A 26,737-nucleotide genomic window follows, 5' to 3' on the forward strand; every position below is an offset into this window, starting at 1 on the left:
AGAGTGTTGGACTAGTAACCAGCAGGTAGCCTAGTGGTTAGTGTTGGACTAGTAACCAGCAGGTAGCCTAGTGGTTAGTGTTGGACTAGTAACCAGCAGGTAGCCTAGTGGTTAGTGTTGGACTAGTAACCAGCAGGTAGCCTAGTGGTTAGAGTGTTGGACTAGTAACCAGTAGGTAGCCTAGTGGTTAGTGTTGGACTAGTAACCAGCAGGTAGCCTAGTGGTTAGAGTGTTGGACTAGTAACCAGTAGGTAGCCTAGTGGTTAGAGTGTTGGACTAGTAACCAGCAGGTAGCCTAGTGGTTAGTGTTGGACTAGTAACCAGCAGGTAGCCTAGTGGTTAGTGTTGGACTAGTAACCAGCAGGTAGCCTAGTGGTTAGTGTTGGACTAGTAAGCAGCAGGTAGCCTAGTGGTTAGAGTGTTGGACTAGTAACCAGTAGGTAGCCTAGTGGTTAGAGTGTTGGACTAGTAACCAGCAGGTAGCCTAGTGGTTAGAGTGTTGGACTAGTAACCAGCAGGTAGCCTAGTGGTTAGTGTTGGACTAGTAACCAGCAGGTAGCCTAGTGGTTAGAGTGTTGGACTAGTAACCAGTAGGTAGCCTAGTGGTTAGAGTGTTGGACTAGTAACCAGCAGGTAGTCTAGTGGTTAGAGTGTTGGACTAGTAACCAGCAGGTAGCCTAGTGGTTAGAGTGTTGGACTAGTAACCAGCAGGTAGCCTAGTGGTTAGAGTGTTGGACTAGTAACCAGCAGGTAGCCTAGTGGTTAGAGTGTTGGAATAGTAACCAGCAGGTAGCCTAGTGGTTAGAGTGTTGGACTAGTAACCAGCAGGTAGCCTAGTGGTTAGAGTGTTGGACTAGTAACCAGCAGGGTAGCCTAGTGGTTAGAGTGTTGGACTAGTAACCGAAAGGTTGCAAGTTTGAATCCCCGAGCTGACAAGATACAAATCTGTCGTTCTGCCCCTGAACAATGCAGTTAACCCACTGTTAAGAATTTATTCTTAACTGACTTGCCTAGTTAAATAAAGGTAAAATAAATACATTTATTGAAAACTTATTCAGTTCTGTGGTGTAGTTACTCAGATCGCCACTAGAGGGAGGCGGGCCTCAGCTAAATCGTACACAGACGTCAAATCAACAGCAGCAGGGTTGAGAATCTCTCAGCTCTAGAGGCAAACCGTTTTAGAAGACCTGTGAGGATTAAAAAGGATTTCAGGTCTGCAACACAACACACACACACTCACTCACTCTCTCTCTCTCTGTAGGCTGCTGAGGGGAGAACGTCTCATAATAATGTCCTGATTGGAGAGAATGGCATTAAAGACCTGGACACCATGTGTTTGATGTATTTGATACCGTTCCACTATGCCGCTCCAGCCATTACCACCAGCCCGTCCTCCCCAATTAAGGTGCCACCAACCTCCCGTGACACGCACATCAGGCCTCCGCTCCCGAGTGGCGCAGCGGTATATCCCTTTCATACAAAAATAGACCAAAATCCCACTAATTTGCCTGCTTTTTGTATGTAGAATTCTATACTATACTGTAGTATACCGCCATCATGTGTAGTACTTACTATAGAATGTTATAGTACACTGTAGAATACTATAGTAAATACTAATGTATTATCCGCAAAAACACTACACTTTTTAAACTATGGTAAACACCACACTATTTAATTTACATATACCACTCCCCTTTTCCTTAACCAATGTATGCCACCCATGTGAGAAACATACATGCCAAGTAGAGACGATGTATTGAGTTCCCTGCAGATTATAGTAAAAAGCAGAAGTTCATAACTCTTTGTTCAGACCTATCTAACTACCTATCTAAAGTCTAACTAACTACCTATCTAATGTCTATCTAACTACCTATCTAACTACCTATCTAATGTCTAACTAACTACCTATCTAACTACCTATCTAATGTCTATCTATCTACCCATCTAATGTCTATCTAACTACCTATCTAATGTCTATCTAACTACCTATCTAACTACCTATCTAATGTCTAACTAACTACCTATCTAACTACCTATCTAATGTCTATCTAACTACCTATCTAACTACCTATCTAATGTCTAACTAACTACCTATCTAACTACCTATCTAATGTCTATCTATCTACCCATCTAATGTCTATCTAACTACCTATCTAATGTCTATCTAACTACCTATCTAACTACCTATCTAACTACCTATCTAATGTCTAACTAACTACCTATCTAATGTCTATCTAACTACCTATCTAATGTCTAACTAACTACCTATCTAATGTCTAACTACCTACCTATCTAATGTCTATCTAACTACCTATCTAATGTCTAACTACCTATCTAATGTCTAACTAACTACCTATCTAATGTCTATCTAACTACCTATCTAATGTCTATCGAACTACCTATCTAATGTCTAACTAACTACCTATCTAATGTCTAACTACCTACCTATCTAATGTCTATCTAACTAACTATCTAACGTCTAACTAACTACCTATCGAATGTTTAACTACCTATCTAACGTCTAACTAACTACCTATCTAATGTCTAACTAACTACCTATCTAATGTCTATCTAACTACCTATCTAATGTCTAACTAACTACCTATCTAATGTCTAACTACCTATCTATCTAATGTCTAACTAACTATCTATCTAATGTCTAACTAACTACCTATCTATCTAATGTCTATCTAACTACCTATCTAATGTCTAACTAACTACCTATCTAATGTCTAACTAACTACCTATCTAATGTCTAACTAACTACCTATCTAATGTCTAACTAACTACCTATCTAATGTCTAACTAACTACCTATCGAATGTCTAACTACCTACCTATCTAATGTTTAACTACCTATCTAACGTCTAACTAACTACCTATCTAATGTCTAACTACCTACCTATCTAATGTCTAACTACCTATCGAATGTCTAACTAACTACCTATCTAATGTCTAACTAACTAACTACCTATCTAATGTCTAACTAACTACCTACCTATCTAATGTCTAACTTACTACCTATCTAATGTCTAACTACCTACCTATCTAATGTCTAACTACCTACCTATCTAATGTCTATCGAACTACCTATCTAATGTCTAACTAACTACCTATCTAATGTCTAACTAACTACCTATCTAATGTCTAACTACCTACCTATCTAGTGTCTAACTAACTAACTACCTATCTAATGTCTAACTAACTACCTACCTATCTAATGTCTAACTTACTACCTATCTAATGTCTAACTACCTACCTATCTAATGTCTAACTACCTACCTATCTAATGTCTAACTAACTACCTATCTAATGTCTAACTAACTACCTATCTAATGTCTATCTAACTACCTGTCTAATGTCTATCTAACTACCTACCTATCTAGTGTCTAACTAACTACCTATCTAATGTCTAACCAACTATCTATCTAATGTCTAACTAACTAACTACCTATCTAATGTCTAACTAACTACCTACCTATCTAATGTCTAACTTACTACCTATCTAATGTCTAACTACCTACCTATCTAATGTCTAACTACCTACCTATCTAATGTCTAACTAACTACCTATCTAATGTCTAACTAACTACCTATCTAATGTCTAACTAACTACCTATCTAATGTCTAACTACCTACCTATCTAATGTCTAACTAACTACCTGTCTAATGTCTATCTAACTACCTACCTATCTAGTGTCTAACTAACTACCTATCTAATGTCTAACCAACTATCTATCTAATGTCTAACTAACTACCTATCTAATGTCTAACTAACTACCTATCTAATGTCTAACTAACTACCTACCTATCTAATGTCTAACTAATTACCTATCTAATGTCTAACTAACTACCTATCTAATGTCTAACTAACTACCTATCTAATGTCTAACTAACTACCTATCTAATGTCTAACTAACTACCTACCTATCTAATGTCTAACTAATTACCTACCTACCTAACTAATGTCTACCTAACTACCTACCTACCTACCTACCTACCTACCTACCTACCTACCTACCTACCTACCTACCTACCCAACTAATGTCTCATTAACTACCTATCTAATGTCTAACTAACTACCTCTATAATGTCTATCTAACTACCTATCTAATGTCTAACTATCTATCTAATGTCTAACTACCTACCTATCTAATGTCTAACTAATTACCTACCTAATGTCTAACTAACTATCTACCTACCTAACTAATGTCTACCTAACTACCTACCTACCTACCTGCCTACCCAACTAATATCTACCCATCTACCTACCTAACTAATGTCTACCTAACTACCTACCTACCTACCTACCTACCTACCTATCTACCTCACTAATGTCTACCTACCTACCTACTTACCTACCTACCAACCTAACTACCTAACTAATACCTACCTACCTACCTAACTAACTACCTAACTAATGTCTACCTACCTACCTACCTACTTACCTACCTACCTGCCTACCTAACTAATGTCTACCTACCTACCTACCTACCTACCTACCTACCTAACTAACGAACTACCTACCTAACTAATGTCTACCTACCTAATGTAACAGGGTTATATTGGTGGTTCCCCTTGCCACTTTATTGTTAAGCCAATGGGTTTTTGGTTTGAGTTTGTCTTGCCTTCACCTACTCAACATGGCATCTTATTGGCTGGTTTGCGTAGCCTGCTTACGAGGGGGGATGTTCCAGTTAGAATCGTCCCAGTGAACAAGCACCAAATCAGCGATAAGTTGTTGGTTGCAAAGCACTGTACGTCAAAAGTGATTTTTATACTCCCACGTGATGATTTAAATGTACAATTTATATCAATTTGTTTTTAAATGTTATTCGAACATCACACATAAGATGCAGCATTTTTGATGGTGCATATTTGTTATGCATTTTGTTGTAGAGAATTCCAGGTAATACTAGCTAGTAAATGATATAACTTTTGTGTTACTTGTTTATTTGCAATTCTAATGTATATCTGATATAAGTAGGGTGAGTTTTACAAGTGTACTAGATATAGGTTAGATTTTGACGTGAGGTTAAAAAAAAAAAAATACTTTTTTTTGCTATTTACATTTTTATTGGTGTGTTGATTTCCCATTGTTAAAATGGAAGGTGTTGGGAGAGGTTGGGGTTTCCTGTCATTTAATCTGTCACCATCTGTTGGGAGGGGTTCAGACAAAATTCCAGTTGCTTCTACACCTATGTCCAAACTGGAGGGTTTTGTTGATAGTTTACCCATAGTTTACCCATGGACATGGGTGTGCATGAAAGAGTTTTGCCAAATAGAGGGAGTGGGGAGGTCTCCATGGATTTCATAGCAGACATAGTACAGCAGATTGGTCATTCCATTGGGGAGAACATTATCTCCTGTTTGGAGTCGAAGGCAAATGTTGGACATGTTGGGGACAATGTTATGGGGAGTGTATGCAGCTCGAGGGGTATGGATGTGTCAGGACTGAACCTGGTATTGAAGTCTGATATCAGGGAACCGGTGTACTTTCGGGGGGAAGGCTCTGAAAAGTGCACAGTGCATGAGTGGGAGGATATGGTCATGGTTTACATGCGTAAGAGGGGCGTGTCTGTGATGGACCAGGCAGTTGAGGTTATGGGCAGGCTTATGGGAAGGGCCCGCGATGTTGTTAAAGTTGGCATATGCAGCAATCCCTCCATTGATTTATCTAAAGGCCCGAGTCCCATCTTTGACATACTGAAACAACATTTTAGTGACACTGTTCTTTCAAGCATGCCCCTCGCCGTCTTTTATGCCACATTACCTCTGACTGATGAACAACCATTCGACTATTGGCTCAGACTGAACAGGGCTATGGAGGTTGCTGAAGATTGTCTAAAGAGACAGGAAAAAAGTGTTGAAGACCCATCTCGTGAGCTCACAGTCATGTTCATCAGACATTGCCCTAATGCTGAACTGTCGCTTATCTTTAAGTGCAAGCCATTACAGCAGTGGACTGCTGCAGATGTTCATGAGAGGCTGGATGAATACAGGAGGGAGCGGAGGTACTCTCACTTATCGAAGTTGACCCCAGCCATCGCAACAATGAAGCAGGAAGTTGGTGCTGTCATGCCGATCACCATGCCCGCTGTGAGGCCCCACATGGAAGTACCCAATACATTGCCTTCCCCAGCCCAGACTATTCAGGGCTCAGCTGAGCCGATGGAACGTATCCTTGCAATGCTGGAGCGTGTGCTGGAGCAGAGGCCACAACAGTCTGACCATAAGTTCCATAAAGGGAATAGGAGCAAAGTGAAGTCTAATGGGCCATGTAACGTGTGCGGGGATGCTGGACATGATACTTACTTTCACTGCAGGGCCAATCACCTCTGCTTTCTTTGTCATGTAGCTGGCCACGCACGCTCTCAGTGCCCCAAGGCCACAGCTCTGAGCACAGCTGGTGGAGTCCCTACAGTAATCACTGCTCAGCTCCCGGAAAACTAGTATGCCTGCATGTAGAAGGGGAGAGTGTTGGGCCTTTTGTAGAGTCCCCATCAGTGAGAGCTGTTGATTTGGAGTCTGTATATAAAAGTGTTTGTGACGAAATGGAGACTGAGAAGAGTATCATAATGCAGAACACACAGAGACTTTCCCCGTATGATGATTTATTCTATGCCAAGGTGTTAATAGGAGGAGAAGTGGAAGTGAGAGCTATGCTTGACAGTGGGTCCATGGCTTGTACCTTGAGCTCTAGGGTCTTACCTGAACTGTTGCATGCAGGAGTGTTGAAAAGTCCAAAATTGAGTCCTACAGAGGTAGTCTTTGTTGGTTGTGGTGGGTTGAAGACGAGGCCTTTGGGAGTATGTGAGCTGGAGATGTAGAGTTGCCGTGCCTACACTGGTGGTTGAGGGCCAGTGTGATGACCTGATCTTGAGCAGCAATCTCCTAAAGCACTTGATTCGCCACCTGAAGAAGGATGGAGATCTCTGGAAGAGGGTTTATACTCCTGTGTGTGACGGGGGTGAGGAGAGCAAGCTAATCGATATGATGGCTAATGTGGAGAGATGGAGAGACAGTGAAGTACCTGACAAAGTTGGAACTGTGAGACTAAAAGGGGCTGTGACTCTAGAGCCTATGCAGGAGCACTTAGTCTGGGGCAGACTACGAAACACAGAATCTTTCAGCGGGCAGTGCTGTTGTCATTGAGCCCAGCAGTTCAAGGTCAACACCAAGGTCAATACTGGTAGGGAGGACAGTAGCTTTATTGCGGGGGGATGGGTGGCTCCATGTTAGAGTGATAAACCCTTCTCAGAAGACAGTGACATTGAGATGAAACGCCACTCTAGCCGATGTCATTCCTTGCATGGCTCTAGAGGATTTTGACTGTTCGTGTGTGAATGATGATTCACCAGCAGCTTTACAGCAGCAAGTGCAGAGAACGGCTGATATACTCACTGACTGCCAAGATGACTTGACACTGACTGACGGTTCCAGCCAACTTCACGATACTGACGGACCTGACAGTTCAAGCGATCCTGAGGTCTTACGTGACTTAGGGTTGACTGATATTGATGTCTCCTCCTGTCAAGCGTCTCCTGCTGGTAAGAAGAAACTCATCCAGCTCATAGCTGAGTACCAGTCTATTTTTTCCAGGCACAAGTTGGATTGTGGAAAAGCTTCCGGATGTCTTCACCGCATTCAACTGAATGATGAGAAACCCTTTCGGATGCCCTACCGACGCCTTTCACCAAATCATTATGAGATGCTCAAACAAGCATTGAATGAGATGGAAGAACGTGATATCATAAGGAAGTCTAGTAGTGACTTCGCCTCTCCCCTTGTCCTTGTATGGAAGAAGTCTGGAGACCTGAGACTCTGTGCTGATTTTCGTTTGCTCAATGCTCGCACCATCAAAGACGCCCACCCACTCCCTCACCAGGCTGACGTGCTGGTTGCTTTAGGTGGAAATGCCTTTTTCTCAACAATGGACCTTACCTCTAGCTACTACAATGTGGAAGTGCATGAGGATGACCGGAGATTCACAGCTTTTACGTCACCATTTGGATTGTACGAATACAATCGTATGCCACAGGGGTTATGTAATAGTCCTGCAACCTTTATGAGGATGATGCTAAACATATTTGGGGATCAGAACTTTCTTAGCCTGCTGTGTTACCTTGACGATGTCTTGGTCTATGCGCCCACTGAAGATTTGGCTATACAGCGTCTGGAAATGGTTTTTGAGCATCTCAAGGCTCACAACCTGAAGTTGGCGCCAAAAAAGTGTAACTTTCTGCAGAGGTCTGTGAAGTTTCTGGGGCATTAGTGCGGATGGTGTAGCTACAGACCCCGAGAAGGTGAGGGCCATTACAGGAGTAACAGAAGCGGATCTGATGGAAGATGGCACTGACATTCCATCTCAGAAGAAATTGAGGTCATTCCTTGGATGGTGGTGTATTACCAACAGTTCATTGAAGGTTGCTTGACCATCCCAAAGCCTCTCGTTGGATTGACTACTGGACACAAGGCTCCACGCTGGAAAAAGAAGCGATGCTCACCTGTCAGGAAGTTGACGGCTGCCGACTGGACAACAGAATGCAGACGGGCCTTATTCCAGCTAAAGCAAGCCTTACTGGACCAGGTTTTGTTGGCCCACCCCAACTTCGACAAACCCTTTCTACTCTCGGTGGATGCATCCAGCAATGGCTTAGGTGCTGTGCTATCTCAGGTGCAGGAACCGGGAGCTACAGCGAGACCTATAGCCTTCGCGAGCAAGTCCCTCAGTTATGCGCAGTCGAGGTATCCTGCGCACAGGCTCGAGTTCTTTGCCATGAAATGGGTTATCTGTGACAAGTTCCACCACTGGCTACGGGGACAGCAGTTCACGGTATGGATGGATAATAATCCCTGGACATACATTCTGACCAAAGCAAAGCTTGATGCTTGTGAACATAGCTGGTAACTAAGGGACTGTTGGTCTATCTGTAAATAAGTGGTAACTAAGGGGCTGTTAGTCTATCTGTAAATAAGTGGTAACTAAGGGGCTGTTAGTCTATCTGTAAATAAGTGGTAACTAAGGGACTATTGGTCTGTCTGTAACGTAACACATCGTATGTCTGAAATGGGTAATAAATTAGTTTCTCACACCGTCATGACTTCACCATGATCATCCCATCATCATCATCATCATCATGACTTCAGCCCAAATAGTGCACTACTTTAAGACAAGAGCCCTATGGGTGGTGCACTATCAAGGCAGAAGACCATTTGGGAAAGCAGCCATTAGTTTCCTCCTAGTCTCGTGTCCATCTCTGATGACATCACAGGAAGTGTGTTTTAATGGAGTCGTGGGCGTCTGCAGTGATGTGGAGTTGTAAATCTCCCAGAGTTCAACAACGTATTGCCTTACACAAACACACACACACACACGAATACATACACACTGACAGGGCTCTGTGAGGAATCGACTTCCTGACTGGCTGAGAGGGCTTCAAAGAGCTGAAAGTCCTTAAATAATCTACTGTTCACTAACACACTTTAGGGAAGGGCAGCTGTGTGTGTTTAGGGAAGGGCAGCTGTGTGTGTTTTGCCAAAAGGCCTGACTCCCTACTCCAAAGAGAATGAACTGACAGATACAGTACTGGTTCTGGGTTAGTGGGTAGAGGAAGACTTGAGAATACCTCTCCTAGCCCTCTCCTCTCCCCTGGGCCCCTCCTCTATTCTAGCCCTCTCCTCTCTCCTAGCCCTCTCCTCTCTCCTAGCCCTCTCCTCTCTCATAACCCTCTCCTCTCTCCTACCCTCTCCTCTCTCCTAGCCCTCTCCTCTCTCCTAGCCCCCTCTCTCCTAACCCTCTCCTCTCTCCTAGCCCTCTCCTCTCTACTAACCCTCTCCTCTCTCCTAACCCTCTCCTCTCTCCTCTCTCCTAACCCTCTCCTCTCTCCTAGCCCTCTCTTCTCTCCTAACCTTCTCCTTTCTCCTAACCCTCTCCTCTCTCCTAGCCCCTCTCCTCTCCTAGCCCTCTCCTCTCTCATAACCCTCTCCTCTCTCCTCTCCTACCCTCTCCTCTCTCCTAGCCCTCTCCTCTCTCCTAGCCCTCTCCTCTCTCCTAACCCTCTCCTCTCTCCTAGCCCTCTCCTCTCTACTAACCCTCTCCTCTCCTAACCCCTCCTCTCTCCTCCCTCTCCTAACCCTCCCCCCTCTCCTAGCCCTCTCTCTCTCCTAACCTTCTCCCCTCTCCTAGCCCTCTCCTCTCCCCTGGGCCCCTCCTCTATTCTAGCCCTCTCCTCTCTCCTAGCCCTCTCCTCTCTCCTAGCCCTCTCCTCTCTCATAACCCTCTCCCTCTCTCCTCTCTCCCCTCTCCTACCCTCTCCTCTCTCCTAGCCCTCTCCTCTCTCCTAGCCCTCTCCTCTCTCCTAACCCTCTCCTCTCTCCTAGCCCTCTCCTCTCTACTAACCCTCTCCTCTCTCCTAACCCTCTCCTCTCTCCTCTCTTCTAACCCTCTCCTCTCTCCTAGCCCTCCTTCTCTCCTAACCTTCTCCTCTCTCCTAACCCTCTCCTCTCTCCTAGCCCTCTCCTCTCTCCTAGCCCTAACCCTCTCTCCCTCTCCTCTCTCCTAGCCCTAACCCTCTCCTCTCTCCTAAACCTCTCCTCTCTCCAAACCCTCTCCTCTCTCCTAACCCTCTCCTCTCTCATGTCTCCTCTCTCCTAGCCCTAACCCTCTCCTCTCTCCTCTCTCCTCTCTCCTCTCTCGTAGCCCTCTCATCAATCCTCTCTCCTCCGTCCTAGCCCTCTCCTCTCTCCTAGCCCCAACCCTCTCATCTTTCTTCTCTCCAACCCCCCCTCTCTCCTAGCCCTCTCCTCTCTCCTAACCCTCTCCTCTCTCCTAGCCCTCTCCTCTCTCCTCCCTCCTAACCCTCTCCTCTCTCCTCCCTCCTATAACACTCTCCTCTCCTCTCCTAGCCCTAACCCTCTCTCCTAGTCCTCTCCTCTCTCCTAGCCCCAACCCTCTCCTCTCTCCTCTCTCCTAGCCCCAACCCTCTCCTCTCTCCTAACCCTCTCCTCACTCCTAAACCTCTCCTCTCTCCAAACCCTCTCCTCTCTCCTAACCCTTTCCTCTCTCATGTCTCCTCTCTCCTAGCCCTAACCCTTTCCTCTCTCCTCTCTCCTAGCCCTCTCCTCTCTCCTCCCTCCTAGCCCTCTCCTCTCTCATAGCCCCAACCCTCTCATCTTTCCTCTCTCCTAGCCCTCTCCTCTCTCCTAGCCCTCTCCTCTCTCCTCCCTCCTAACCCTCTCCTCTCTCCTCTCTCCTCCCTCCTAACACTCTCCTCTGCCCTCTCTCCTAGCCCTAACCCTCTCCTCTCTCCTAGTCCTCTCCTCTCTCCTAGCCCCAACCCTCTCCTCTCTCATAACCCTCTCCTCACTCCTAAACCTCTCCTCTCTCCAAACCCTCTCCTCTCTCCTAACCCTCTCCTCTCTCATGTCTCCTCTCTCCTAGCCCTAACCCTCTCTTCTCTCCTCTCTCCTCTCTCCTAACCCGCTCCTCTCTCCTAGCCCTAACCCTTTCCTCTCTCCTCCCTCCTAGCCCTCTCCTTTCTCCTCCCTCCTAACCCTCTCCTCTCTCCTCTCTCCTAGCCCTCTCCTCTCTCCTCCCTCCTAAAACTCTCCTCTCTCCTCCCTCCTATCCCTAACCCTCTCCTCTCTCCCAAACCTCTCCTCTCTCCAAACCCTCTCCTCTCTCCTAACCCTCTCCTCTCTCCTCTCTCCTAACCCTCTCCTCCTTCCTAGCCAAGCTAGGGGACCTGCCTTATCCCTAAAAAACTTCCTCTCCCCTACGTCCATCCATCTCCCCCACTCCCACTTCTACCTCTCCTCAACTCCCTACACTCTCCCTACCTCCCTCCACCTACCTCTCCCACATCTCCTTACCCCCTCACCTCCCTCAACTCCCTCCACTCTCCCTACCTCCCTCCACCTACTTCCCCCACATCTCCTTACCCCATCACCTCCCTCCACCTACACATAGATATAATACAGGGATAGAACACAGAGATAGATAACAGGGATAGAACACAGAGATATAACACAGGGATATAACACAGGGATAGAACACAGTGATAGAACACAGTGATAGAACACAGTGATAGAACACAGGGATAGAACACAGAGATATAACACAGAGATATATAACAGGGAGAGAACACAGAGATAGATAACAGGGAGAGAACACAGAGATAGATAACAGGGAGAGAACACAGAGATAGATAACAGGGATAGAACACAGAGATAGAACACAGTGATAGATAACAGGGAGAGAACACAGAGATAGAACACAGTGATAGAACACAGTGATAGAACACAGTGATAGAACACAGAGATAGATAACAGGGATAGAACACAGTGATAGAACACAGGGATAGAACACAGTGATAGAACACAGGGATAGAACACAGGGATAGAACACAGGGATAGAACACAGGGATAGAACACAGGGATAGAACACAGAGATAGAACACAGTGATAGAACACAGGGATAGAACACAGGGATAGAACACAGGGATAGAACACAGTGATAGAACACAGTGATAGAACACAGGGATAGAACACAGGGATAGAACACAGTGATAGAACACAGGGATAGAACACAGGGATAGAACACAGAGATAGAACACAGTGATAGAACACAGGGATAGAACACAGGGATAGAACACAGTGATAGAACACAGAGATATAACACAGAGATATATAACAGGGAGAGAACACAGAGATAGATAACAGGGAGAGAACACAGAGATAGATAACAGGGAGAGAACACAGAGATAGATAACAGGGATAGAACACAGAGATAGAACACAGTGATAGATAACAGGGAGAGAACACAGAGATAGAACACAGTGATAGAACACAGAGATATAACACAGGGATAGAACACAGAGATATAACACAGGGATAGAACACAGAGTTAGATAACCGGGATAGAACACAGTGATAGAACACAGTGATAGAACACAGGGATAGAACACTGAGATAGAACACAGTGATAGAACACAGAGATAGATAACAGGGATAGAACACAGGGATAGAACACAGTGATAGAACACAGAGATAGAACACAGTGATAGAACACAGAGATAGATAACAGGGATAGAACACAGGGATAGAACACAGTGATAGAACACAGGGATAGAACACAGGGATAGAACACAGAGATATAACACAGTGATAGAACACAGGGATAGAACACAGTGATAGAACACAGTGATAGAACACAGTGATAGAACACAGAATTAGATAACCGGGATAGAACACAGTGATAGAACACAGAGATATAACACAGGGATAGAACACAGTGATAGATAACAGGGATAGAACACAGTGATAGATAACAGGGATAGAACACAGGGATAGAACACAGAGATATAACACAGGGATAGAACACAGTGATAGAACACAGAGATATAACACAGGGATAGAACACAGTGATAGAACACAGAGATAGAACACAGTGATAGAACACAGGGATAGAACACAGGGATAGAACACAGAGATAGAACACAGGGATAGAACACAGGGATAGAACACAGGGATAGAACACAGTGATAGAACACAGTGATAGAACACAGGGATAGAACACAGTGATAGAACACAGAGATAGATAACAGGGATAGAACACAGAGATATAACACAGGGATAGAACACATAGTTAGATAACCGGGATAGAACACAGTGATAGAACACAGTGATAGAACACAGGGACAGAACACAGGGATAGAACACAGAGATAGAACACAGTGATAGAACACAGAGATAGAACACAGAGATAGAACACAGTGATAGAACACAGAGATAGATAACAGGGATAGAACACAGGGATAGAACACAGTGATAGAACACAGGGATAGAACACAGGGATAGAACACAGAGATATAACACAGTGATATTACACAGAGATAGAGAACACAGTGATAGAACACAGAGATAGATAACAGGGAGAGAACACAGAGATATAACACAGGGATAGAACACAGAGATAGAACACAGTGATAGAACACAGGGATAGAACACAGAGATAGAACACAGAGATATAACACAGGGATAGAACACAGGGATAGATAACAGGGATAGATAACAGGAGAGAACACAGGGATAGATAACAGGGATAGAACACAGAGATATAACACAGAGATCGAACACAGGGATAGAACACAGAGATATAACACAGGGATAGAACACAGTGATAGATAACAGGGATAGAACACAGTGATAGATAACAGGGATAGAACACAGGGATAGAACACAGAGATATAACACAGGATAGAACACAGAGTTAGATAACAGGGATAGAACACAGTGATAGAACACAGAGATAGATAACAGGGAGAGAACACAGTGATAGAACACAGAGATAGATAACAGGGAGAGAACACAGAGATATAACACAGGGATAGAACACAGTGATAGAACACAGAGATATAACACAGGGATAGAACACAGTGATAGAACACAGAGATAGAACACAGTGATAGAACACAGGGATAGAACACAGGGATAGAACACAGAGATAGAACACAGGGATAGAACACAGGGATAGAACACAGTGATAGAACACAGTGATAGAACACAGGGATAGAACACAGTGATAGAACACAGAGATAGATAACAGGGAGAGAACACAGAGATATAACACAGGGATAGAACACAGTGATAGAACACAGAGATATAACACAGGGATAGAACACAGAGATAGAACACAGTGATAGAACACAGAGATAGATAACAGGGATAGAACACAGGGATAGAACACAGTGATAGAACACAGGGATAGAACACAGGGATAGAACACAGAGATATAACACAGTGATAGAACACAGGGATAGAACACAGTGATAGAACACAGTGATAGAACACAGTGATAGAACACAGAGTTAGATAACCGGGATAGAACACAGTGATAGAACACAGAGATATAACACAGGGATAGAACACAGTGATAGATAACAGGGATAGAACACAGTGATAGATAACAGGGATAGAACACAGGGATAGAACACAGAGATATAACACAGGGATAGAACACAGTGATAGAACACAGAGATATAACACAGGGATAGAACACAGTGATAGAACACAGAGATAGAACACAGTGATAGAACACAGGGATAGAACACAGGGATAGAACACAGAGATAGAACACAGGGATAGAACACAGGGATAGAACACAGTGATAGAACACAGTGATAGAACACAGGGATAGAACACAGTGATAGAACACAGAGATAGATAACAGGGATAGAACACAGAGATATAACACAGGGATAGAACACATAGTTAGATAACCGGGATAGAACACAGTGATAGAACACAGTGATAGAACACAGGGACAGAACACAGGGATAGAACACAGAGATAGAACACAGTGATAGAACACAGAGATAGAACACAGTGATAGAACACAGAGATAGAACACAGTGATAGAACACAGAGATAGATAACAGGGATAGAACACAGGGATAGAACACAGTGATAGAACACAGGGATAGAACACAGGGATAGAACACAGAGATATAACACAGTGATATAACACAGAGATAGAGAACACAGTGATAGAACACAGAGATAGATAACAGGGAGAGAACACAGAGATATAACACAGGGATAGAACACAGAGATAGAACACAGTGATAGATAACAGGGATAGAACACAGAGATAGAACACAGAGATATAACACAGGGATAGAACACAGGGATAGATAACAGGGATAGATAACAGGGAGAGAACACAGGGATAGATAACAGGGATAGAACACAGAGATATAACACAGAGATCGAACACAGGGATAGAACACAGAGATATAACACAGGGATAGAACACAGTGATAGATAACAGGGATAGAACACAGTGATAGATAACAGGGATAGAACACAGGGATAGAACACAGAGATATAACACAGGATAGAACACAGAGTTAGATAACAGGGATAGAACACAGTGATAGAACACAGAGATAGATAACAGGGAGAGAACACAGTGATAGAACACAGAGATAGATAACAGGGAGAGAACACAGAGATATAACACAGGGATAGAACACAGTGATAGAACACAGAGATATAACACAGGGATAGAACACAGTGATAGAACACAGAGATAGAACACAGTGATAGAACACAGGGATAGAACACAGGGATAGAACACAGTGATAGAACACAGGGATAGAACACAGTGATAGAACACAGAGATAGAACACAGGAGAGAACACAGAGATAGATAACAGGGAGAGAACACAGAGATATAACACAGAGATAGATAACAGGGAGAGAACACAGAGATAGATAACAGGGATAGAACACAGAGATAGAACACAGTGATAGATAACAGGGAGAGAACACAGAGATAGAACACAGTGATAGAACACAGTGATAGAACACAGTGATAGAACACAGAGATAGATAACACAGGGATAGAACACAGAGATATAACACAGGGATAGAACACATAGTTAGATAACCGGGATAGAACACAGTGATAGAACACAGTGATAGAACACAGGGATAGAACACAGGGATAGAACACAGAGATAGAACACAGTGATAGAACACAGAGATAGATAACAGGGATAGAACACAGGGATAGAACACAGTGATAGAACACAGAGATAGAACACAGTGATAGAACACAGAGATAGAACACAGTGATAGAACACAGGATAGAACACAGTGATAGAACACAGGGATAGAACACAGGGATAGAACACAGAGATAGAACACAGGGATAGAACACAGGGATAGAACACAGTGATAGAACACAGTGATAGAACACAGTGATAGAACACAGAGATAGATAACAGGGATAGAACACATAACAGGGAGAGAACACAGAGATATAACACAGGGATAGAACACAGTGATAGAACACAGAGATATAACACAGGGATAGAACACAGTGATAGAACACAGGATAGAACACAGTGATAGAACACAGGGATAGAACACAGGGATAGAACACAGAGATAGAACACAGGGATAGAACACAGGGATAGATAGAACACAGTGATAGAACACAGGGATAGAACACAGTGATAGAACACAGAGATAGATAACAGGGAGAGAACACAGAGATAGAACACAGGGATAGAACACAGTGATAGAACACAGAGATATAACACAGGGATAGAACACAGAGATAGAACACAGGATAGAACACAGAGATAGAACACAGGGATAGAACACAGGGATAGAACACAGTGATAGAACACAGATAGAACACAGGGATAGAACACAGAGATATAACACAGTGATAGAACACAGGGATAGAACACAGTGATAGAACACAGATAGATAGATAGAACACAGAGTTAGATAACCAGGGATAGAACACAGTGATAGAACACAGAGATAGATAACAGGGATAGAACACAGAACACAGGATAGAACACAGGGATCAGAAACACAGAGATAACACAGGGATAGAACACAGGGATAGAACACAGTAACACAGGGATAGAACACAGAGATAGAACACAGGGATAGAACACAGTGATAGAACACAGAGATAGAACACAGGGATAGAACACAGGGATAGAACACAGAGATAGAACACAGGGATAGAACACAGGGATAGAACACAGTGATAGAACACAGTGATAGAACACAGGGATAGAACACAGTGATAGAACACAGAGATAGATAACAGGGATAGAACACAGAGATATAACACAGGGATAGAACACATAGTTAGATAACCGGGATAGAACACAGTGATAGAACACAGTGATAGAACACAGGGACAGAACACAGGGATAGAACACAGAGATAGAACACAGAGATAGAACACAGTGATAGAACACAGAGATAGAACACAGTGATAGAACACAGAGATAGATAACAGGGATAGAACACAGGGATAGAACACAGTGATAGAACACAGGGATAGAACACAGGGATAGAACACAGAGATATAACACAGTGATATAACACAGAGATAGAGAACACAGTGATAGAACACAGAGATAGATAACAGGGAGAGAACACAGAGATATAACACAGGGATAGAACACAGAGATAGAACACAGTGATAGATAACAGGGATAGAACACAGAGATAGAACACAGAGATATAACACAGGGATAGAACACAGGGATAGATAACAGGGATAGATAACAGGGAGAGAACACAGGGATAGATAACAGGGATAGAACACAGAGATATAACACAGAGATCGAACACAGGGATAGAACACAGAGATATAACACAGGGATAGAACACAGTGATAGATAACAGGGATAGAACACAGTGATAGATAACAGGGATAGAACACAGGGATAGAACACAGAGATATAACACAGGATAGAACACAGAGTTAGATAACAGGGATAGAACACAGTGATAGAACACAGAGATAGATAACAGGGAGAGAACACAGTGATAGAACACAGAGATAGATAACAGGGAGAGAACACAGAGATATAACACAGGGATAGAACACAGTGATAGAACACAGAGATATAACACAGGGATAGAACACAGTGATAGAACACAGAGATAGAACACAGTGATAGAACACAGGGATAGAACACAGGGATAGAACACAGAGATAGAACACAGGGATAGAACACAGGGATAGAACACAGTGATAGAACACAGGGATAGAACACAGTGATAGAACACAGAGATAGATAACAGGGAGAGAACACAGAGATAGATAACAGGGAGAGAACACAGAGATATAACACAGAGATAGATAACAGGGAGAGAACACAGAGATAGATAACAGGGATAGAACACAGAGATAGAACACAGTGATAGATAACAGGGAGAGAACACAGAGATAGAACACAGTGATAGAACACAGTGATAGAACACAGTGATAGAACACAGAGATAGATAACAGGGATAGAACACAGAGATATAACACAGGGATAGAACACATAGTTAGATAACCGGGATAGAACACAGTGATAGAACACAGTGATAGAACACAGGGATAGAACACAGGGATAGAACACAGAGATAGAACACAGTGATAGAACACAGAGATAGATAACAGGGATAGAACACAGGGATAGAACACAGTGATAGAACACAGAGATAGAACACAGTGATAGAACACAGAGATAGATAACAGGGATAGAACACAGTGATAGAACACAGTGATAGAACACAGTGATAGATAACAGGGATAGAACACAGAGATAGAACACAGAGATATAACACAGGGATAGAACACAGGGATAGATAACAGGGATAGATAACAGGGATAGAACACAGGGATATAACACAGAGATATAACACAGGGATAGAACACTGAGATATAACACAGGGATATAACACAGTGATAGAACAAAGTATATATATGATTTGGGATGCTGAGAAAATCACCAGGGATGGATGCCTTTCCCTTAGAATTCTATTCAACATTTTGGTGACTAAGTAGCCCCCCTCCCCCATTCACACAGAGGACAACACACACCACTCAATTCAGTGCTTCTAGTTCCACGTATCAAACTGTCAGTTATATTAAAACCAGGAAAATCTGGGGAGTCCCCTGCACATCATAGACCCATATGTTTATAATAAATTGTGATAATAAAATGATAACAAAGCTCATAAGTAATACTATGGCATAAGTCTTACCAGACTCTAGACAAATCAAAGTCTTCTCATGACTTTTTGATAAAGAAAAAAAAACACTTCTGTGAGTGGAATGTTTACTGTGAGTGGAATGTTTACTGTGACTGGAATGTTTACTGTGAGTGGAATGTTTACTGTGAGTGGAATGTTTACTGTGAGTGGAATGTTTACTGTGAGTGGAATGTTTACTGTGAGTGGAATGTTTACTGTGACTGGAATGTTTACTGTGAGTGGAATGTTTACTGTGAGTGGAATGTTTACTGTGACTGGAATGTTTACTGTGAGTGGAATGTTTACTGTGACTGGAATGTTTACTGTGACTGGAATGTTTAATGTGACTGGAATGTTTACTGTGAATTTGTTATGTTTATTATCTACTTCACCTGCTTTGGCAATGTAAACATATGTTTCCCATGACAATAAAGACCAATTGAAAAGGTTATTGAAATAAGTAGGAGAGAGGAGGAGACAGTAGGAGAGGAGTGGGGGGAGAGAGGAGAGAGTAGGAGAGGAGAGGGGAGGGGGGAGTGGAGAGGAGAGAGATAGGAGAGTAGAAAAGAGTAGGAGAGGGGATGAGAGAGTAGGAGAGAGTTAGAAAGAAGGAGAGAGACAGTAGAAGAGGGGAGGAGAGAGTAGGAGAGGGGAAGAGAGAGTAGGAGAGGGGAAGAGAGAGTAGGAGAGGGGAATAGAGTGTAGGAGAGGGAAGAGAGAGTAGGAGAGGGGAAGAGAGAGTAGGAGAGGGGAAGAGAGTGTAGGGAGGAGAGAGTAGGAGAGGGGAAGAGAGAGTAGAACAGGAAGAAGAGAGTAGGAGAGGGGAGAGAGAGAGAGTAGGAGAAGGAGAGGGGGAGAGAGTAGGAGAGGGGAGGAGGAGAGGGGTAGGAGAGGGGAAGAGAGAGTAGGAGAGGGAAGAGAGAGTAGGAGAGGGAAGAGAGAGTAGGAGAGGGGAAGAGAGAGTAGGAGAGTAGGGAAGAGAGAGTAGAGAGGGGAAGAGAGAGTAGGAGAGGGGGGAAGAGAGAGTAGAACAGGAAGAGAGTAGGAGAGGGAAGAGAGAGAGGGAAGGGGAGGAGAGTAGGAAAAGGGAGGAGAGAGTAGGAAGAGAGGGAGGAGAGAGGAGGAGAGGGGAAGAGAGAGTAGAAGAGAGACAGTAGAAAAGGGGAGGAGGAAGTAGAAAAGGGGAGGAGAGAGTAGAACAGGAGGAGAGAGTAGGAGAGGGAGGAGAGAGTAGAAGAGAGACAGTAGAAAAGGGGAGGAGGGAGTAGAAAAGGGGAGGAGAGAGTAGAACAGGAAGAGAGAGTAGGAGAGGGAGGAGAGAGTAGAAGAGAGACAGTAGAAAAGGGGAGGAGAGAGTAGTGGGCTGGTGTGGGGGTCTGGAGGAAAATAATGGGCTGGTGTGGGGGTCTAGAGGAAAATAATGGGCTGGTGTGGGGGTCTGGAGGAAAATAATGGGCTGGTGTGGGGGTCTAGAGGAAAATAATGGGCTGGTGTGGGGGTCTGGAGGAAAATAATGGGCTGGTGTGGGGGTCTGGAGAAAAATAATGGGCAGGTGTGGGGGTCTGGAGAAAAATAATGGGCAGGTGTGGGGGTCGAGAGAAAATAATGGGCTGGTGGGGGGTCTGGAGGAAAATAACCCAATCAGTCAAACTAACACATCTTCATGTCTCAGCCAAGGTTACTCATTACATAACCTTGCAAAAGGCCTGAACCCGCAACCTTACATGAATGATTCGCTACATGCGGTTTTTAGCCTGGTAATAATGATGAAGCTACTTATCACATGGATAGATCACCAAACCAACTCTGTTTATATGGGATGGACAGATGGATAGATCACCAAACCAACTATGTTTAAGTGGGATGAACAGATGGATAGATCACCAAACCAACTCTGTTTAAATGGGATGGACAGATGGATAGATCACCAAACCAACTCTGTTTAAATGGGATGGACAGATGGATAGATCACTAAACCAACTCTGTTTAAATGGGATGGACAGATGGATAGATCACCAAACCAACTCTGTTTAAATGGGATGGACAGATGGATAGATCACCAAACCAACTCTGTTTAAATGGGATGGACAGATGGATAGATCACCAAACCAATTATGTTTAAATGGGATGGACAGATGGATAGATCACCAAACCAACTCTGTTTAAATGGGATGGACAGATGGATAGATCACCAAACCAACTCTGTTTAAATGGGATGGATAGATCACCAAACCAACTCTGTTTAAATGGGATGGACAGATGGATAGATCACCAAACCAACTCTGTTTAAATGGGATGGACAGATGGATAGATCACCAAACCAACTCTGTTTAAATGGGATGGACAGATGGATAGATCACCAAACCAACTATGTTTAAATGGGATGGACAGATGGATAGATCGTTTTTATTCTTCCGTCACCTGCTGAATTAAAACCTCATATGGTCCTACTTCTGAAAAAGTTAATCGGGACAGAGATGCTGAAGTGGACCGGGACAGAGATGCTGAAGTGGGCCGGGACAGAGATGCTGAAGTGGACTAGGACAGAGATGCTGAACCATTAGCCGGAACCCAGAGAAATTAGATTTTTCCAGACCTGGGAAGAGCTCGGCCCATATGAAGCCCCCCATATGAAATCTGGGTTAGGCCTGGGTTAGGATGGTTTACAGATGGTCTCGGTTAGGCCTGGGTTAGGTTGGTTTACAGATGGTCTGGGTTAGGTTGGTTTACAGATGGTCTGGGTTAGGCCTGGATTAGGTTGGTTTACAGATGGTCTGGGTTAGGTTGGTTTACAGATGGTCTGGGTTAGGCCTGGATTAGGTTGGTTTACAGATGGTCTGGGTGAGGTTGGTTTACAGATGGTCTGGGTTAGGTCTGGGTTAGGATGGTTTACAGATGGTCTGGGTTAGGATGGTTTACAGATGGTCTGGGTTAGGATGGTTTACAGATGGTCTGGGTGAGGTTGGTTTACAGATGGTCTGGGTTAGGATGATTTACAGATGGTCTGGGTTAGGTTGGTTTACAGATGTCTGGGTTAGGTTGGTTTACAGATGGTCTGGGTTAGGTTGGATTACAGATGGTCTGTGTTAGGCCTGGGTTAGGATGGTTTAAAATTGGTCTGGGTTAGGTTGGTTTACAGTTGGTCTGGGTTAGGCCTGGGTTAAGATGGTTTAAAGTTGGTCTGGGTTAGGCCTGGGTTAGGTTGGTTTACAGATGTCTGGGTAAGGTTGGTTTACAGATGGTCTGGGCTAGGTTGGTTTACAGTTGGTCTGGGTTAGGCCTGGGTTAGGTTGGTTTACAACGGAATTCCTTTATTTCTTTCCACTCTTGCCTAATGTAGGACCTGGATCGTAGTGTGTACTGTGTCAGTCCTGAATCATAATGACTATGTCAGTCCTGAATCATAATGACTGTGTCAGTCCTGAATCATAATGACTGTGTCAGTCCTGAATCATAATGACTATGTCAGTCCTGAATCATAATGACTGTGTCAGTCCTGAATCATAATGACTATGTCAGTCCTGAATCATAATGACTATGTCAGTCCTGAATCATAATGACTATGTCAGTCCTGAATCATAATGACTATGTCAGTCCTGAATCATAATGACTATGTCAGTCCTGAATCATAATGACTATGTCAGTCCTGAATCATAATGACTATGTCAGTCCTGAATCATAATGACTATGTCAGTCCTGAATCATAATGACTATGTCAGTCCTGAATCATAATGACTATGTCAGTCCTGAATCATAATGTCTGTGTCAGTCCTGAATCATAATGACTATGTCAGTCCTGAATCATAATGTCTGTGTCAGTCCTGAATCATAATGACTATGTCAGTCCTGAATCATAATGACTATGTCAGTCCTGAATCATAATGACTATGTCAGTCCTGAATCATAATGACTATGTCAGTCCTGAATCATAATGACTATGTCAGTCCTGAATCATAATGTCTGTGTCAGTCCTGAATCATAATGTCTGTGTCAGTCCTGAATCATAATGTCTGTGTCAGTCCTGAATCATAATGTCTGTGTCAGTCCTGAATCATAATGTCTGTGTCAGTCCTGAATCATAATGTCTGTGTCAGTCCTGAATCATAATGTCTGTGTCAGTCCTGAATCATAATGACTATGTCAGTGTTACGGATACAGTTATCCTGTGTGTGTGTTTCTTTTCTCTCCTTGTCCCCTCACAGGTGAAAATCATCACTCCCCAATCAGTCAACAATCAATCATCAATCAGAAGACACACCTCCTCCTGTTTCCTACCCTATCACAGTTCCTTTCCCTTGGTTTAAAAACCCCATCAGTTGTTTGCTCTAGAGCTCAATCTCTCTGTAAATGCCATGTATGTAGATCTCTGTGTTTCACTCTCTCTTTGTGTCTTAACCTCTCTTTTGTTTGAGCACCTCCATATCACTTTGTCATCACCTGTGAGTGTTGTCTTTGGTTATGGTGTTTGTTTGATTGCTGGTGGGAAAAGGGGGAAACAAGACAAGTCGCCCATGGGCATACACTACCCGTAGGTGAACTTTGTTAAATACACTAGTTAGAACTGGGCGGACCACCCACTGTATTTTTGGTTAGTTAGTTAGCTGTTGTTAAAGTAGGCTAGTCTAGCTTAGGGGTGTGTTTGTATATTTATTGTTTCTTTCCTTGGGTCCAGCTCAGCCCCTTTTCCTGTCCCCCCCCATTACCGTGTGTTTATAAATAAACCTGGAGTTTGACGGTAGATTTCTGTTGTCGTGGTTATTTCGTTCACACTTTTACTTTGTCACAATAATAATTTGCATGAGATGTTACGGGTCTCATTACCATCCCCCCCTAGACTGTCGGGCCAAAAGGGATTCGTAACAGTCAGTCCTGTAAGGTAAGTTGCATACACCTGGTCTAGGTTGATTGGCTTCCATCTTCCTATCTGCCCTCCAATCAGCAGCTAGCAGGAAGTCAGCTCAGCTCTGCTCATCTTAAAATAAAAACTCCTCATTTTCCTCAAATACCCATTTAGTGCTGTGTCAGGCTGCTCTGTGTGTCAGGTTGCTGTATCAGGCTGCTCTGTGTGTCAGGATGCTGTATCAGGCTGCTGTGTGTCAGACTGCTGTGTGTCAGACTGCTGTGTGTCAGACTGCTGTATCAGGCTGCTGGTATCAGGCTGCTGTGTGTCAGACTGCTGTGTGTCAGACTGCTGTGTGTCAGACTGCTGTATCAGGCTGCTGTGTGTCAGACTGCTGTGTGCCGGTGCCAGTTCAACGATCTGTCATTGCTGTTTGGCGCCAGTGGAGCTGCTATCTGCAGGTCTGTGTAGTGAAGCCAACTATGTGCTACAGCTTCCATAGCAGATGAATAGCCCATAGAGACCGGCTGGACCCGGCCTAGACTGGATAGGGGGGAGGGAGGGACTCGGCACTCCATTTGCTGGATCCATGTGTTACTCTCCTATTTGACACACTCCTTAAAGCAGCTTTCCAGATGTTGCCAGCATTGTCTTTGATCAGAGGGAATGTACTGAAACTGTAAATGGGATACAATACTATCCAAGACTGTAAAATGACCAGTGCCCTATAGAACCCTATTCCCTACATAGTGGACTAGTCTTGACCAGGGCCCTCTGGGAAAATAATAGAGATTAGCTCTACAATAAGTCGCAGCAGGATTCAGTATTATTCTGGTCTTAGTTCTCATGTGGTCTGTTACCAGTAGTATTCTGGTCTTAGTTCTCATGTGGTCTGTTACCAGTAGTATTCTGGTCTTAGTTCTCATGTGGTCTGTTACCAGTAGTATTCTGGTCTTAGTTCTCATGTGGTCTGTTACCAGTAGTATTCTGGTCTTAGTTCTCATGTAGTCTGTTACCAGTAGTATTCTGGTCTTAGTTCTCATGTGGTCTGTTACCAATATTCTACTCAGTCTCCTCTCTCCATTACACGACCACTTTTCCAGTCCTGTAGTTCAGCTCTAACTGTGGTTATCATGTGGTCATCAGCCCATTACCAGATTATCCCTTAGAGTTATTTAAGCATGGATTTCACTTCCATATGCCCAACTCTACTATGGTATATTACTATGGTATTGTCCTGCTCCCAACTCTACTATGGTATTGTCCTGCTCCCAACTCTAGTACGGTATTGTCCTGCTCCCAACTCTAGTACGGTATTGTCCTGCTCTCAACCACAACATTACTCTCCTGCTCCCAACTCTAGTACGGTATTCTCGTGCTCCCACCTCTAGTACAGTATATGCCAACACTATTTTCCCACTCTCTGTTCTCCAGCTACCAACTCTACTACAGTATATGCCGACACTATTTTCTGTTCTCCAGCTCTCAGCTCTGATGTCGTCTGTGGCCCATTACTAGATTATCCCTCAGGTGGCCCATGGCGGTTGGTTCTCCCAGAATCCTCAGCTGTGGTGTGAGTCGGAGGCACACAGAGGAGACGGGGCACATGTTGCTGTTTATTTCCATTCTGTCATGTGTGAATGTGATTACAGGTCTCTAAGTCAATATTTATCTTCTGTGGACGCGTCGCCATGTTTTTTTCCCCGGGGAGAGAGGCTGGGCCACCCATTGCCACCCCAACATCACACACCATTTTATAAGAGTTGTACGGTTGTCTCACAGTCGTTGATGGTGAATAACAGTTTTTAGGGATTTCTTTGACCTCAAAGGGCCGATAACCAAAGATATAGGATACTAAAGAAAATGGCTCATGGTCCTAGTAATGGATAGAGAGGAAAGAGACATGGCGGATATTACATGTGCCGTTTAGCAGACGTTTTTATCCAAGCGACTTAGTCATGGGTGCATACATTTTATGTTACAAGCGCCATGCTCTACCATCTGAGCTACAAAGTACCATAGTACGTCTAAACCAAACAGTTCCTGTGTGTGTGTGGACTTAACTTTATAGACTTATAACCCTATACACAACTGTTAGCTGATCGCTAGACAATCATCAGTGATCAATTTGACCAACTTCCTTAAACCACCCGACCCTCGCATCCAACAACCACGGATTATACAGAGATCCAGGGGTGACTACCTGGGACACCACACCTGTTGTCTGTTCTCCTGTTTACCTGTTGTCTGTTCTCCTCCTGTTTACCTGTTGTCCTCCTGTTTACCTATTGTCCTCCTGTTTACCTGTTGTCCTCCTGTTTACCTGTTGTCC

This window comes from Oncorhynchus tshawytscha, linkage group LG12 (assembly GCF_018296145.1).
Source record: "Oncorhynchus tshawytscha isolate Ot180627B linkage group LG12, Otsh_v2.0, whole genome shotgun sequence".
NCBI classification, from domain to species: Eukaryota; Metazoa; Chordata; class Actinopteri; order Salmoniformes; family Salmonidae; genus Oncorhynchus; species Oncorhynchus tshawytscha.